This window comes from Anser cygnoides, chromosome 1, assembly GCF_040182565.1.
Source record: "Anser cygnoides isolate HZ-2024a breed goose chromosome 1, Taihu_goose_T2T_genome, whole genome shotgun sequence".
NCBI classification, from domain to species: Eukaryota; Metazoa; Chordata; class Aves; order Anseriformes; family Anatidae; genus Anser; species Anser cygnoides.
This window is the reverse complement of record NC_089873.1, coordinates 118,011,774-118,025,923: the sequence shown is the minus strand read 5'-3', so window position 1 is coordinate 118,025,923 and position 14,150 is coordinate 118,011,774. Positions and strand designations below refer to the sequence as shown.

Genomic DNA, 14,150 nt, shown 5'->3' with positions numbered 1-14,150 from the left:
TTTGTGTTACAGTTCTTCCTCCTCTCAGTTCAAAGTGTTTTTACCGCATCTCATTGCATCGCGAGCTGCTTCTTAGCTGGGATGCACGGAAGCATTTTTGTGCCTTTGTGCCAGAGAGGTGCTGGCGGGGAGGAAAGCACCTCCAGCCCTAGGACAAGCCCCAAGATCCCCCCCCCCAGAAACGCAGGGCTACCTCTGGGAGCACATTCCCTCTCCACAGCGGCATGGCATGTCTGCCTCTGAGGGTAGGGCTGAGGGCATCGTATCTCCTTCCTTTTCCCAGCTTTGAGGAGCTTACCCAGAACATCTTTGCTTTATCCATTGCTCCAGCCCAACTGGTTTACATTTATATATATATATGTATATATTTTTTTTGATTGTTTTTAATGCTGGTTGCCTTTGCTGTGTCTGTCACAAGGACCAGGCAGCTCCGTGAAGCTCTTAGCTCGTCCTTTGCACCAGGCAGTGACTCATCTGTTCTGCAGGCTGACTGGTAGGTAGCCTGCTGCTGTCCTGAAGCACGGTCCAGCAAGGGGTGCCTGAGAGCCTGCAGCTGTGGATGCACGCGATGCGCAGCGGAAAGGGGGAGGCTCCCGGCTCCTGTCATCTTGCATCGCCCTGTCACTTGGCCTCTTCTGCCTGGTGACAGGAAAAGGAGTTTGGAGGAGGGAAGTCTCAACAGGGGTGATGGTGGCTTTGCATGCAGAGGTGAGCCAGCGGTGTGGCTGAGCTCAGCTGCCAGTAATGTGAACCCAAAGAGAAATAGGAAGTAAATGGGGGAGGTGGGGAGTTTTACATTTGGGCTTTGCCACCAAAGCAGGGAATGTGAGCCCAAGGGCATTGCTCTGGTCACTGAGAGCCCCTCTGCCTATGTCCTTGTGCTACCTGGACCTGCAGATGTGCAGAGCTGGCTCTGGATTCAAGTGCCCCGGGTAAGAGCAGAAAAGGTTGTGTAAAAGCAAAGGTTGTGTGCTTTCAAGTGCATACCTTTGGCATTTTGTGTCTGAATGAACAAGTTAAGTAACTCACTAATGAAGATGGCTAGGCTAATGCTGCTGTCCTAATCCAGGACTTGAGGATCCCTGGCATACCCTGGGTCCAGCAGGCAGGAGGAGAGGAGGAGGAGGAGGAGGATGGACATCAGCAGTCTGATCAGGGCTGGTCCAAACTCTGGGGTGATAGCTGGAAGGAGGGTGCTTAGCCTGGTTTGTAGCCATGCTGTCTAGCACCTGGGCTGAGATAATGAAGCAGGGACCCTTAAGGCTGTGCTGTGTGTTATTCAGCCCCCTCCAGCAGGATTATAGCACGTGGCAACATTTTTTTTTGGCGTGTGATAGGATTTTCTTTCTGAATTTCATGCCAAGCTTGAGCTCGCTAATCTTCCACTCAGAGCACGACAGAAGACTCCTCATATCACGGGCTCAAAGTTTTAATCCCGCTCCCAGACATGGCCATGCGGTGCCCACTCGTGATGCTCCTCTTATCATTTGGAGGCTCTGCAGCTCCCTGCGTCCCCCTCGCTCTCCCCTCGCCGTCCCGAAGCCCCTGACATCAGCAGACGTCGGCACAAAGCGGCTCAGGAGGCGGCATGAAAGGATGAAGGAGCAAAGCCGAAAATTGAATTAGTGCTTGCTTATTAGACGGGCAGCTGGCGACGCCGGGGGGCGGCCACGTGTGAAGCCCTGGGACGAGTGGGGCAGGTTCCTGCACCCCAAACCCAGACAGGGGGGTGAGAGCATCCCAGACCTGAAATCTCAGGGGCTGAGGTGATGCTCTCGGCATCCCCACGCCTCCCCTGCCTGCGAGCAGTTGCTCACGGTGCTGTAAGCAGGTTTATTAGCCTCTGAGCGTGTGAGCTAATTGCATTACTAAGCATGGGCAAAGCCGGGCATCGGGCACCAGAGCTGACAAAGTGACATAGAGGGGTGGGGTGGGCTTGCTAGCAAGTGCTGACTTAATTTGAGGGGTTTCTTCTTCCTTCAAAGGGCATAAAGATCTCCTTCCTTGCTTGTTGCCTGCTCACCCTCCTTGCAGGTGGTTTGCACGGTGGTCCCAAAGAGTGCTGTTTTACTGCGGCCAACATTTGTTAAAAATGCTGCCCATCCCACATATGGCATCCTAATATGAAATATTTCACAGTGCTGTGCGGAAACGTGCTACCACAAAGGCAATTTTGTGCCAGCTGCTTTTGACACTGGATAATTGAGAGGGCTGGCAGAAGAGGAAAACTGCTAGGGGCCAGAGATGGGACCTGGTCACAGGTGCTGCTCCCTGGGACCGGCGCTGTGTGCAAGGGGCCATCCCAGAGGCAGACTGCAGCTCTAGACACACATCACTCCTCTCTTTGGGTCCTGTGGTAGTGCCGGTTTTGAAAGTCCCAATTTTCCCTAAAATGTCGATTTTCTTTGGGCCAGGATAGCACAAATCTACCTCCAGTTTCATTTAGACCAGGACTGCAGTGTTGCAGTACCTCTAAACTGTTTCTTTCTAGAAAACAAGAGTTATGAGGAGTGGCTGAGGGAACTGGGGCTGTTTAGTCTGGAGAAGAGGAGGCTGAGGGGAGACCTTATCGCTCTCTACAACTGAAAGGAGGTTGCAGCAAGGAGGGTGTCGGTCACTTTTCTCAGGTGACAACTGGTGGGATGCAAGGCAATGGCCTCAAGTTGTGCCGGGGGAATTTTAGTCCCTGTCCCCAGAGATATTTAAGGGATGTGCAGATGAGGCACTTAGGGACATGGTTTAGTGACGGGACTCAGTAGGTCAGGTTGATGGTTGGACTTGGTGGTCTTGCAGGTCTCTTCCAACCTAAATGGTTCTGTGATTCAGTTTTATCTGTCGAGCTCAGCTCCCCGTCACTCCAAAGAGAGCACTGCAGCTAGCAAGCACTGCTTCAGCTCAGTTATACAGTTGTTAACATTTACTCTGCTGTGACGGTCGCAGCTAGAAGCCATGAGGGATTTTTTTTATTTATTTTTTTGCTGCACCAGCAAATGTGGTCTAGCCGCAATCAGCTGAAGACAGCTCTGCTACGCGCTGGTCTGACAGGCAGGGAGCTTCTGGCATCACTGAGAAAACCCAGCCGGGCAGCCAGTTATTTCTCATTACAGTCAGATTTGGTACCTGACTCGAGTGGTGCCTCAGATGGACTTAAATGGTCAGAAGTAGCCAGAATCACACCGCACACACCTATCGATCGGGATGTGGCACGGGACTAGAGGGCAAAACAGCTCCCACCACACCAATGTCTAACATACCTGTCCCCTGCTTCATGTCTACCCCTTGTCTTTGACGCTTGAAAGACAGTCACAGGGGTAAGGGGGAGAAAGGAGAGGGCATCACAGCACTGCAGGCATAGGAGAGAGGGCAGAAATGGGCGCTCGGACACGGAGGGACTTGGAGCCCCCCTCACTGCGCTCTGCAGGAGGGTGCCTGCAGAGGGACGGCCAGGCACAAACCCATGGCTGCAAACCGTTCGGCTGATAAACTGAAACCCCAGAGCAAATCTTTGTCCCTGCTGTTGCCTGGATGAGCTAGAAAAGCGTCTTTCTTTTCAAAAGACAGAGCTGCTAAAGATTCAGCTGCGGCTATGGGCTGCAGTTGGCTTCTTTGTTTCCCACAAATACAATCTATCGCCGATGCCTCGCGTTCCCTTTTTCCAGTATATTACGGGACTTTATCAGCTAAGCTTTTATGTCAGGGGCTTTATCAGCTAAGCTTTTATTTCGGCTGGGGAATAAAGGTTAAAAAGACCAACCCCGAGCGTATCTGTGAATGGAGCTTGCATAATCCGGCAGCGCGGGGCTCTGCTGACGCAACCGGCTGGGGAAAATGACCGAGGTGCCCGCTGAGGGCCGGCGGTGACTAACCCTCCTCAGCAGCATCCCGGCTCCTGCCGGAGCTGCTGCTGAGGCTGCGGGCTAAAATAGACCCGAAGGCAAGCCGGCTGGGAACAGCAAGGGCTTCTTTATTTGTTTTTGTAAGGAGCGCTCTGTGCTGATCGCCTGCAGGCTCTTTGTGCGCCTCTGTAGGAATCAGGGAAATAAACAAACCTGGAAGCGACCGCCTGCACTCGAAATCCTCTTGCTGGCATTTATCAGCCCCAGGCATGGTCCTCATGTGGGTCCTGAGGGCAGCTGAGACCCAGATGGGAGCCACGGGTCCACTGGGGACACCGGGTGCTGCCCGAGGCCGTGCAGCAGCCCCTGTCTGGAAGCCACCAAGTGGGGTCCCACGGGTGAGAAGAGCCAGAGCAAAGCCCCTGCGGAAGCCCCTGGAGCCCCCCCCAGGGCCAGGTGTTCAGGGCCTGACCCTCTGTTTAATCCTGGGATGATCCCTGCCACATTGTGTGGGATGGGCTGCCTGCCTGGCGCTGGCCGAGGGGAAGGATGCTTTTCCAGCCTTGTCCCATGGCCTCCACATTCAGTGATGCTTCCCACGAGGCCGACAGGAGAAGCCAAGGAGAGGTTAGTCCTTGACCTCGAGCTCCTCCAGTACCAGGACAGGGGTGTCCTTGCTCTGTGCTGGCCCCCCAGGCAGAGATAAGGCACATCTCAGCCCGTGTCCCTCGCAAGGGGCCGTGCCTGCCCCTGTCACTCTGTGACTCCTGGGCTGCAGATGTGCAGAGGCGCTTTCCTGTCCAACACTGTGCAACTGAGAAAACCCCTCTGGGCTCAGATAAATAGGAAATCAGACTGTCTCTCATCCTCTGCCAGGGTGGAAGCTAGCTACAGACACAGAGCAGAAGCCTCTCACCCTGGTTTCCTCTGGAGAGGGACAAGGGGCTGGACATAATGCAAAGCAGCAAACGTGTGCCACCCGAGCTGGTCACTGCCGGGAGAAGGATGCTGGGAGAAGGATGCTTGCTCGTCCCGGTAGCACTGCAGCTCCTGCTGACAGAGCTCTCATGATGGCTCTGCTGTCACCTCTGATCTCTGCAGAGACATGGCTGTGGGTGGCTCTGGTATTTATCAGGGTTATTTTAAAACAGGACCAGATGCAGTGGGCACAACGTGGAGCTCAGGAGGCTCCCTCTGAGCCCCAGGCAGCCCTTCTGTGCTGTGCGGGTGAGGAGCCCTGGCACAGGCTGCCTAGAGAGCTGCGGGGTCTCCTCCTTGGGGATCTCCAAAAGCCGCCTGGGCACGGCCCTGGGCAGCCTGCGCTGGGTGGCCCTGCTTGGGCAGGGCTTGGAGTAGGTGGCCTCCAGGGGTCCTTTCCCACCTCACACATCTTGTCATTCTGAGTTTTTTTCAGAAGAGAAAAAAGAAGAAGAAATTCACAGAAGCAAAACCGGTCAGTCCACAGCTCAGCTTCCCCACGTGTCCTGGCCTGCATGTTTCTGAGGTTTGTAGGAGGCTGTGCCCGGCTGCCAGGGCCGCAGTGGGGTGGAAGCTACCACTGGTACTGGCAGCACTGGGCTGCAGCAGTGTGCTGAGGGCAGCAGGGCTTTCTCCTTGTGCTGTGCTGCTGAAGTGTCAGCTGCGGCCTAACTCCCACTTTCTACCAAGCCCTGTGCACAAGCTATGTTCCTGCCACAATGTGTACAGAAGCGATAGCTGTGTTTATAGAGTATGGGCTGCTGTAAATGTACCCATGCAGGCTTTAAATGCTGCTGTTAGCCCGTGCCAGGTTTGCAGATGATTGCTCTAACCATTGCTAATTGGCTGAAAATGAATGAAGATGCGCATCAAACGTTGCTCCCAATGAAATGTGCCTTTTTCCCGAGGGGGCAGATCAGGGGGTGCCCTTGGAGGTGCTCCTCAGGCGAACCCGACCAAAGCCACGTTGTCCCCACCACATCTGTGCCAGCCCAGGGATGCTGTGCCTATGCAGAGAGCACACAGGCGTGTGCCAAACCACCCAGCTGGTCGGCAGCCCCCTTACTGCCCGCCATACAGGGTCAATACGCACGCAGCAAGCACCTCCAAGCACGATGCATATCATATCACAGGAAAACAGTGATTAAAAAGCGGCTTTGCCGGTGTTTTGTGGTAGTGAGCAACACCAGCTTGTGCTGTGTTTTGCAACAGGCTCGGAAAGGTGCAATCGCATGAAGGCAGCGTGGGAAGTACGCATCGCGGTGCCATTCGGCGGCTGAGTTATGGTTTAATTGCTGAGATAACTTTTTCACATGAAACTGAAGTAGGTATAGCTGGAAAGTGGAAGCCAGAGAAGCTGTCTCTCCCCTCTTTATGACTGAGAAATGGTTTAGGACAAGAAAAATGGTGTGAAGTGATGTGGGAGCCCTTTAGGGCATGGGATTTGAGCTGGCTCAATGGAGAAGGAGGGATTTGTTAGGTGTGTGAGTACAGCTGTACTTCCCTCTGCACTGAAGAAGATCTGCAATTGCCCCCACAAAAGACGTAGAAAGATGTTGCCCTACATTTACCATACCTAACACCATTCCTTGTGCACCTCAGGTGTGTTTCCATACAGCCTGCAAATTATCATCCCTTCTCAGGGTGTCATACACCAAGCTGAAGTATGACCTATTCTGCACAGGGGATCTGTATTAGGACATATATTCTGTAAAAGGAAAAAAATGTCACAAGTGTGTTTCTTCTTTTCTGTTTATTTTTCCGAATCTGACTCGTCTTGGGGTCAGTGCCATGAGACCCAAAGAGATGAGGCTTGAGAAGAGGTCACACTCCATCCTTCCCTCAAGCAAGTGTGTTCACCACCGCAGCTTAGAAAAGCAGCAGGTGTGTTTCTTCACCCAGCTGCACCTCTGGGGAATGTTTCACGTGGGCAGAGCGAGCATGAAGAACAACCATCAGGGTGCCCCCACCCCTGCCAGCACCCACACGTTTTGCTGGAGGGTTTGTGCACTGTGCTGTGCACGGTGGGTTGCTCACGGGCTGCAAGTAGCAGTCACCTCAGTGACTGTGGGACATATCCAGTTTGCAGCTTGGAAAAGCTCATGCTATCTCTCAGCTGCCCACAGAGGAAAACCAGAGAGCAACTGGCTCTAAATAACTCCAGAACAAGCTCAGGAGGGCCAGAAGAGAACTGAAAGGATGACACTGAGTTCGTTTCCCAGCAATATTAGCCATCTGTTGCTTTTCCTCTGTTTCCCTGCTTTCTTTGCACTCAAATACACAAGCACACTCTGACATAAAAAGTTTTAGATCTCTGAAATGGGGAGAAGGAAGACAGTTTTTTTTCCCTTCACTTAAGGTTTTAAAGCCACCTCCATAGTGACAACCAAAGGAGTTTTAAGTGTGGGAGAAAATAAATGTAATATTGCAAAAACATCTGAACCGTAGGAATATTACAGACATAAAAATACTGCCCAAGCTTGTAAAACTTTAACAGTGGTGGTATTAAACATGCAGAGAGGACCAACAGAGAGCAATGCGGGGAGCAGTAAAGAAAAGAAGGAACTGGCAGAAGGACAGATGCAAAAATATGTGGTTTAGCCCAGGTGATTTGGGCATCAGCCCAACATGAACTAAATACTCTGTGGCCCCGATGTGGATTAAATGCTTTGTCTCATTTGTCAGCAGCACAGCTATTGGGTTGAGCAGGGGGCAAGGGGAAATGGATGCAAAGGCTGGAATTTATGAGCTGAGAGAGAAGCTGAGATAAAGAAAGAACGCGTCAGGTCAAGGGGAGAAGGATGCCTCCAACCCACTCGTGGAGAGGACCACCATCAGCAATTGCAAGGCTTGTAGCGATGGCTTTTCATGAAGCCACCAAGCTGAAGGCTGTGGAAGGGGAGACAAAAGAGCCAACGTGGCAGGTGGGTTCAGGGAAAGAGCAGGGAGTGGGGACGGTGATGAGCTAGGCATGCAGCATGGGGAGAAAAGTGTTGGGAGAAGCTCTGCAGGAAGGAATGAAGAAATACAGGACAGCACATGCCAAATCAGAGGAAGGAGAGGATAGGATTACTAGCTGCAGGCCCTGCCTGACTTGCTCAAGTTGGGGCATGGGGGAGACCGGGTCTGTCTGATTCCTTGTTGCCAAGCAGGAATGCGCTCATTAAGATGTGGTGTAGTGGAAGAGATTTAGTCTGGGTCAAGAACCTGCCAGTGGGTAGAAGACAGGCTGTGCTTGAAAGGGGAATTAAAATCTGGCAGCAAGTTCCTGGTGGAGTTCATCAAGGAGCTGCCTAGGATGCTATCTTAATCCGTGTTTTCTTTAAGCGACCTGAGAAGAAAGAGCAGAAATGACGTGAAGTCAGGAGTCACTGTGGGTACCGATGAGGGCTGGAGTATGACGTAAGAGGAGCTGAGTGCCCTTACAGATGAGATTGAGAAAAATGGGATGTAATTTAGCAAGAAAAATGCACCGCCATGTACTTGGACACTAACAACAAGAATTTCTGCTATAAGCTGGCAGCTTATCCACAAAGTAACAGAGATGGATCACTCAGGCATGAGATGGCTCGGAGCCACGAGCATCTCATGGCTATGAAAAGGCAAATGCAAACGGAAGCAGTATCAGCTAGAAAAATTCTAGAAAGGCCTGGAGGCAGCAGGGCCAGGGGCCGAGAAGCCAAGGAGGCCTTGTCCATGCTTGGGACCATGCCTGGCTGCTGGAGCCTCCTCTTGTGGCAACCCTGTCCCGTGCCCCAAGGGATCCCAGCATCTCCCCGGGTCTGGGGACTGTGTGGGGATGTGCCTTCCCAGCATAGCCCCTCTTTACTCCAGTGTGTCCGCTAAGCAAGGAGAAGAGTTATTTAAGCTTGAGGACAATGATGGCCGTTGAGCAAATGCCTCTAAACCACCCCTGACTATGTTTAGAGGAGAAATGACAAAATTAATGACCGCTGGAGGAATGAAATGCCACAAAGGCTTTCCTGCAGGAATCCTAGGGGCAAAGTGTTGCCTAGTTTTAGGCTGGAGCTTTGTGAGGCCATGGAAGGGATTGCGTACTATTGACTCTGTGTGACAGAAGAAGATGCGGCAGAACAGCCCAGGAGATCCTGTCCAGTCCTATGATTTTAAAAGCGTTATCTGTAACTAGAGCCATCAAAATCAATAGAGCAGCACACAAGGGCACCCAGCTAGGCACTGGTGTTAAATCTGCACATGAATCATGGCCAGTATTTGGGGGCAAGTGAAAAAAAAAAAAAAAAGTATGGTTTATTTCAGACTTGTCTTTTGAAAGATCCACTCATGACCTTGAGGAGTATCCAAAACACAGAGTCTCCAGGGCAAGGCAAGAAAAGGAAGCCAGGACAAACAAAACCACTGCATTGAAATGCCTCCTTTGTAGAGCAGTGCAGATCTCTGCTGTGCTCCTGCAAAGGCAGTGTGAGCACAGACATAGCTCCTGCCCAGCTGTCGCACTGCCTTGAAGGGACCTCTGCTCCTGCTAGGCCTGCACGGACTAGAGGGCCCAGAAGCACCCCAATCCACCTTCTGGCCCCCTTGTGTCAGTCTGGTTTGTAACCCAAACACCACCCAAACACTAATTCATTAGCCATTTAAGTAGGTGACAAATTAAGCCATAACAGGAAACCCTTTGAGCTTGTGTGTGACGGCATGTTGAGGGAGCAGCTTAGGCTGAGAAGGCCCCTCACCTTCACCGCACTGCTAGGGCTGGGACGTGCTACCTCCTCAGTTCGTTTTGTTTAATTTAAAAAGGCTCCTCCTGCCCCTGAGGCCTGGTTTATCCACAGTACTGGTGGTTTTTGTGGGAGGTTTCCATTGGCACATGTTCTGTAAAAGTGTGCTTTGAGAGGAGACCTTCTTCCCTCAGCTGCCTCCTGCACCCCTTCCTGAGGGTGTCCTGCTGGTCAGCCTGACCTGTGCCTTAGGGACAAACTTGAGGGGATGCTGGGGACCTATGGGGGAGAAATTCGGGAATCTGTCATTGCACTGAATGTAGCAGTGGACTTCTCCTGTGCTAAAGACTGGGTTTCAGAAAGCTTTAGCTGTCCTTCTACATATGTGAGTTAGTTTTTTATTCCAACAGTGACAGGACTGTCAGAAAAGGAGGGGTAAATGGAGAGTAATTGCAAGAAATGACATGCAAGAGATCACCTTTTGCCCAGGGGCTGCATTTTACTCCCCTCTCTTCGGTATTCTCTGGAGTTAATATCAGATAGAGCCTGTGACATGACAGCATGCCTTGGGTTCATGGATGTCTTGGGTCTTAATGCTCTGGGACACCAAGGCCCCTACTGAGAGTGACTTTGCAGCCACACCAAGGGCTGCACTTCTTTTTGTCTGCAGAGGCGCAGAAATCTGGCCCCAGGTTACACCCCCAGTGCTCAGCCTGGCAAAGCCACCAGCCCCAAGTGGCACTGGGGAACTCATCCAGCCAGGCCTCCAGCTCGCCCAAGCCTGTCTTCTCTAGGGGAGCGAGACTGGTTAAATTCCTCACTGATGCTTTCCCTCTCCTACCACACCTCTTGCCCTGAGGGATGTCACCACCATGACAGCCCGCCACTGTGGGATGTACCCACCCCATTTTGTCTCCTTGGCTCCCTGCAGGCAAAAGGCGGCTGGAGTACAGAGTGAAGAACGAGGAGAGCTTCTCTGATCCTCTGTCAAGCACTAAACCTGATATGCAGGTAATGAAAGATCTGGGGCTGAACACCCAAGCACACACATCACTCTATCCTGTGGCAGCTGGAAAGAAACCACAACCTTCAGTGAAAAGATGCAGACTAATTCCACTATTTCTGACCCTTTTAGAGGAATTTGTTTTTCTCCCTTGTGAGTGCAAGGATAGATTTAAAATAGAGCAGCCAATTCACTCTGGCCTCTAGATTGCTTTTAAAGCACTGGTCCTGTGAGAATCCCCCCCCCACCTTCACCTCTTGCCCTCCCCCGTGCGAGGCAGCATCCTCCTATTCTCCTCCCAGCACTCCCTGCCGCCGCCTGGCTTCCTTCTCCTCTCGTCCTGCCACAGAGCCCCTGACACCACCTCAGGGGGCTGCTGGGTCCCTGAGAAGTGGTGGCATCAGTGACAGCAGCGTCAGGGTTGTGGGACCGTGGGCTTTGACACCCCATGGGTGCTGGCACGGGTATGCTGCTGGTTCCTCTTTGCACGCTCGGTCTCTACACCTCCCAGAAGCGAGCTGATGAATCACGCTGAAGAAATTCAATTCGTTTGTCTGGCCAAGGGGAGAGCTAGGAGATGACTTGTTGAGGGCTGACAGCACCTCTGGGGGAGAGCTGCTCCGGCCAGGAGAGGTGGATCAAGGCATTGAGGCAGACAGGTTTGGTCCAGGAATGAGATGTGCACTCACGCTGCAAGGGCAATTAACCACTGCAGCGGCTTGCCCAGTGACACAGAGCTACTGCTCACAGCTCTTAAATCAGGACTGACTGCCTTTCTCCAAGATTTATTGGATCTCCAAAGGAAGTGCTGGGCTGGATGCACAAATCACGGTCTGTGTTATATCAGGGGTCATAGCAGCTAGCATAACGGCTCCTCCTGACCTCAGAATTTATGGCTGATGTCAGGGGGACAAATAACTCCTCCAGCAGGCACTGCTTTTCAGAGGGAGTGCTCCCAGGGCACGGCTGTCTTCAGGGAGAGGGTGGCCCCACTCACGCTGCATAGCAGCGATGCTCTGCCAGGTGAGCAGCGTGCAGGCACATCCTGCCTCAAGCACCAGCATCTCCACCAAGGGGCATCCCACACGGCCGAAACAGAGCATGAGTTGTTGGAAGGAAAAGGACAAGAGATGTTTTGCTTATATTTAAGCAAATTTGGTTTTGCTAACAAGGTTAAAAACAAGAATCAAAACATTTTTTTCTGACCATCCTGTTTTAATACCTTTGTGGCACAAGGATCTGCAGCATCTCAGCAAGCACTGTCTGTCTTGGGACAGCACAGTGAGGTCGGGGGAAAGGTGTGCTCCCCCCATAGTGCCTGTCCCTCTGTAATGCTCTCTTGGTGCAAATTTCCATTCCCTAAGTGAGCTGCTCGCTCCTTTTGTGCAGGGACTTCCAATTTTCTCACCATGCAATGATGATTGCGGCAAAGGCTGTAAGGGGGAAAGGGAAGTCTTTGTGAAATGATAACCCCAGGGGTAAATCTTCAACAGGATATGCACAGCTTTAGCTGTGCAACTGTCATTTACATTAATGGGAGTCATGCAGCTAAATAACCACACTGGAAACACCCTGGTCCCCAGCTGCCTGGTATAAATAATAAAATAATAAAAAAAAAAACAGAGGGGAAGGAACAAAAAGGTTCTGTTCTTCCACCACAGGAGGCCAAGAGACCTGTGGCAGAAGCAGAAATGTCACTCGTTCCTCACCCATCGCTGTGCGGGGCAGCAGGGAATAAGCATTTGCGATGCTGGGGGAAGGCCGGCAGCTCTCTGGGCATATGTTACTGTAAATTTGAAATCAGAGCCTCTGAGAGGATGCAAAATGACAAACCCAGCTGCCGGTGGGGGTGCTGGCTGCCAGCAGAGTAAAGTGTCGATTATTTCCCATTTGCGAAAGGACACGGCTTTCTGCAGCCAGACCGACGCGCGTGTCCCCGTCCCTGCCACACGCGGGCTGGTGTGCAGGGACCCAGAGGCTGGGGCAGGGGCATTCAGTCCTTCAGCTGGACCCACCGCTGGAGTAAAAGCAGGGCACTGATAAATGCTGTTTGCAAACCTCCTTCATCGGGGACCGAGACCGGAGGTGTCTCTTTTATTCCCTTTCCACGGGATGCGGCTCAGCAGCATCGAACAGCTCGGGAGAAGATGGTGGTTTATAAACTGAGCTCTTGGAGCGCGTGCGTGTAAATAAACCAGATGGTGAGGGTGTTTACATTAGCACTCATGCTGGAAGTGCTTAGATTATCTTCCTTTTCAGCTAAATTAGGGACCAATTGGGGCTGGGAGTATCGCTTTAACAACCACTGTTCTTCCTGCTGCTGGAGAACGGGGGCTGTTGCCTCCCATGGAAAGCTTTATTCATCAGAATTTTCTCCTGGTCCAAATGAAATCTTCTATATTTGGGGTCCTGGCAAGTCAGGGCACTTCAGGAGTGATGGTGGCTGCTTAATCAGAGGGCCCTGGTGAGGCTCAGTCATCCTAAACCAGTCATCAAGGCCATGAGTCATGTCACAGGTGGGCTCCGGTGATTCAAGGATGAGACGCTCCGTCCTGATGCATTCCATGATATTATTACCCAGAAGAAATCTCAGTCAAAGAAGTGTTTCTAAGCCGTGTATCCCACCTCCTCCACTCAAGATAGCAGCCTCCCCTCAGGGAGCTGCCTGGTGAGCTGCTTGGAGGAGTGAGAGATGCTTTTCTTTTCCTACTTGACCTCCACTTGCTTGCCATCTACCCAGGCTTGCATCCAAAGGCTTTACCCTGCTGGCTGGGACAACATAACCCTCTGGGGAAAAAGGACTCGGGCACAACCAGAGTGCTGCTTCTTTGATGGTAAGCCAAAGGGGAGGCACAAAGCCCATCCACAACCAGCTTTTGAAACAAGGACAGCCACATGTGAGTGATGCTCAGCTATTGGTATGGGTGGATCGGTATCGCCGGCTGCAAGCAGCTGTTTGAGAACTGTGCGCGTGCCATCGTTGTGCCCTGTACACAGTGGCTAAGGGTCAGGAGGAGTTTTGTGGTAAAACTTTCCACACCGGTGAATATTCAAGCAATGGGGTCTCGTGGGCAGCAGCACCCTGCTCACCTCAGGCACTTCCAGTTTCTGAGAGCCACTTCTCAGGAGCATAACATGGAGATGAGCATTTTCTGCATGTCTCAGCGAAGCAAAAATCGCCAGCTGTTCATTTTGTGGTCACAGGGCTGCTGTTCTTCCCTCCTTATTTATGAGACCGAGAACAAAGGAAACGTTTCCACCTGCAATCTATTATCTGAAATATTGGTGATAACTCCTGCGCCAGCATTTCTGGTGAAAGGTAAGGAACGCCACACCCCAGCAATATGAGCTGAGATCTTGAAAATAAAGGATTCTTGGTCTTGAGTCACAATCTTTTGTTACAAATAGGCATGAAAAATAACTCTATTTTATGCTGTATGTGTCCATACCGGGACGTGTGCTTATGCATATGCAAAAGCACGAGGCTCGCAAGACAAACAGCAGGGATAAATGGCTCTCCTGGGTACAATCTAGGTCTGCACCAAGATCTGTGGGAACTTCATCACTGATTTCAACACAACGTCACCCTGTGTGGCAGCAGCAGTTGTGACCTTGGAGCTTTGCACTGCTGGAAAGGGG

The 14,150-nt window shown here is 51.8% G+C and overlaps 1 long non-coding RNA gene across 4 annotated transcripts in view; it reads left to right on the top strand.

Annotated features, from left to right (window-relative positions):
- The window catches only part of LOC106036150 (uncharacterized), a 39,758-nt gene that overhangs the window by 226 nt on the left and 25,382 nt on the right, over window positions 1-14,150 (top strand). Inside the window, exon 2 of one of the 4 annotated variants that reach the window (XR_010825681.1) lies at window positions 10,440-10,519. The exons of the other annotated variants lie outside the window; for them this stretch is intronic. This is a non-coding gene — a long non-coding RNA (uncharacterized lncRNA). The remainder of the gene's footprint in view (window positions 1-10,439; window positions 10,520-14,150) is intronic. 4 annotated transcript variants of the gene reach the window in all.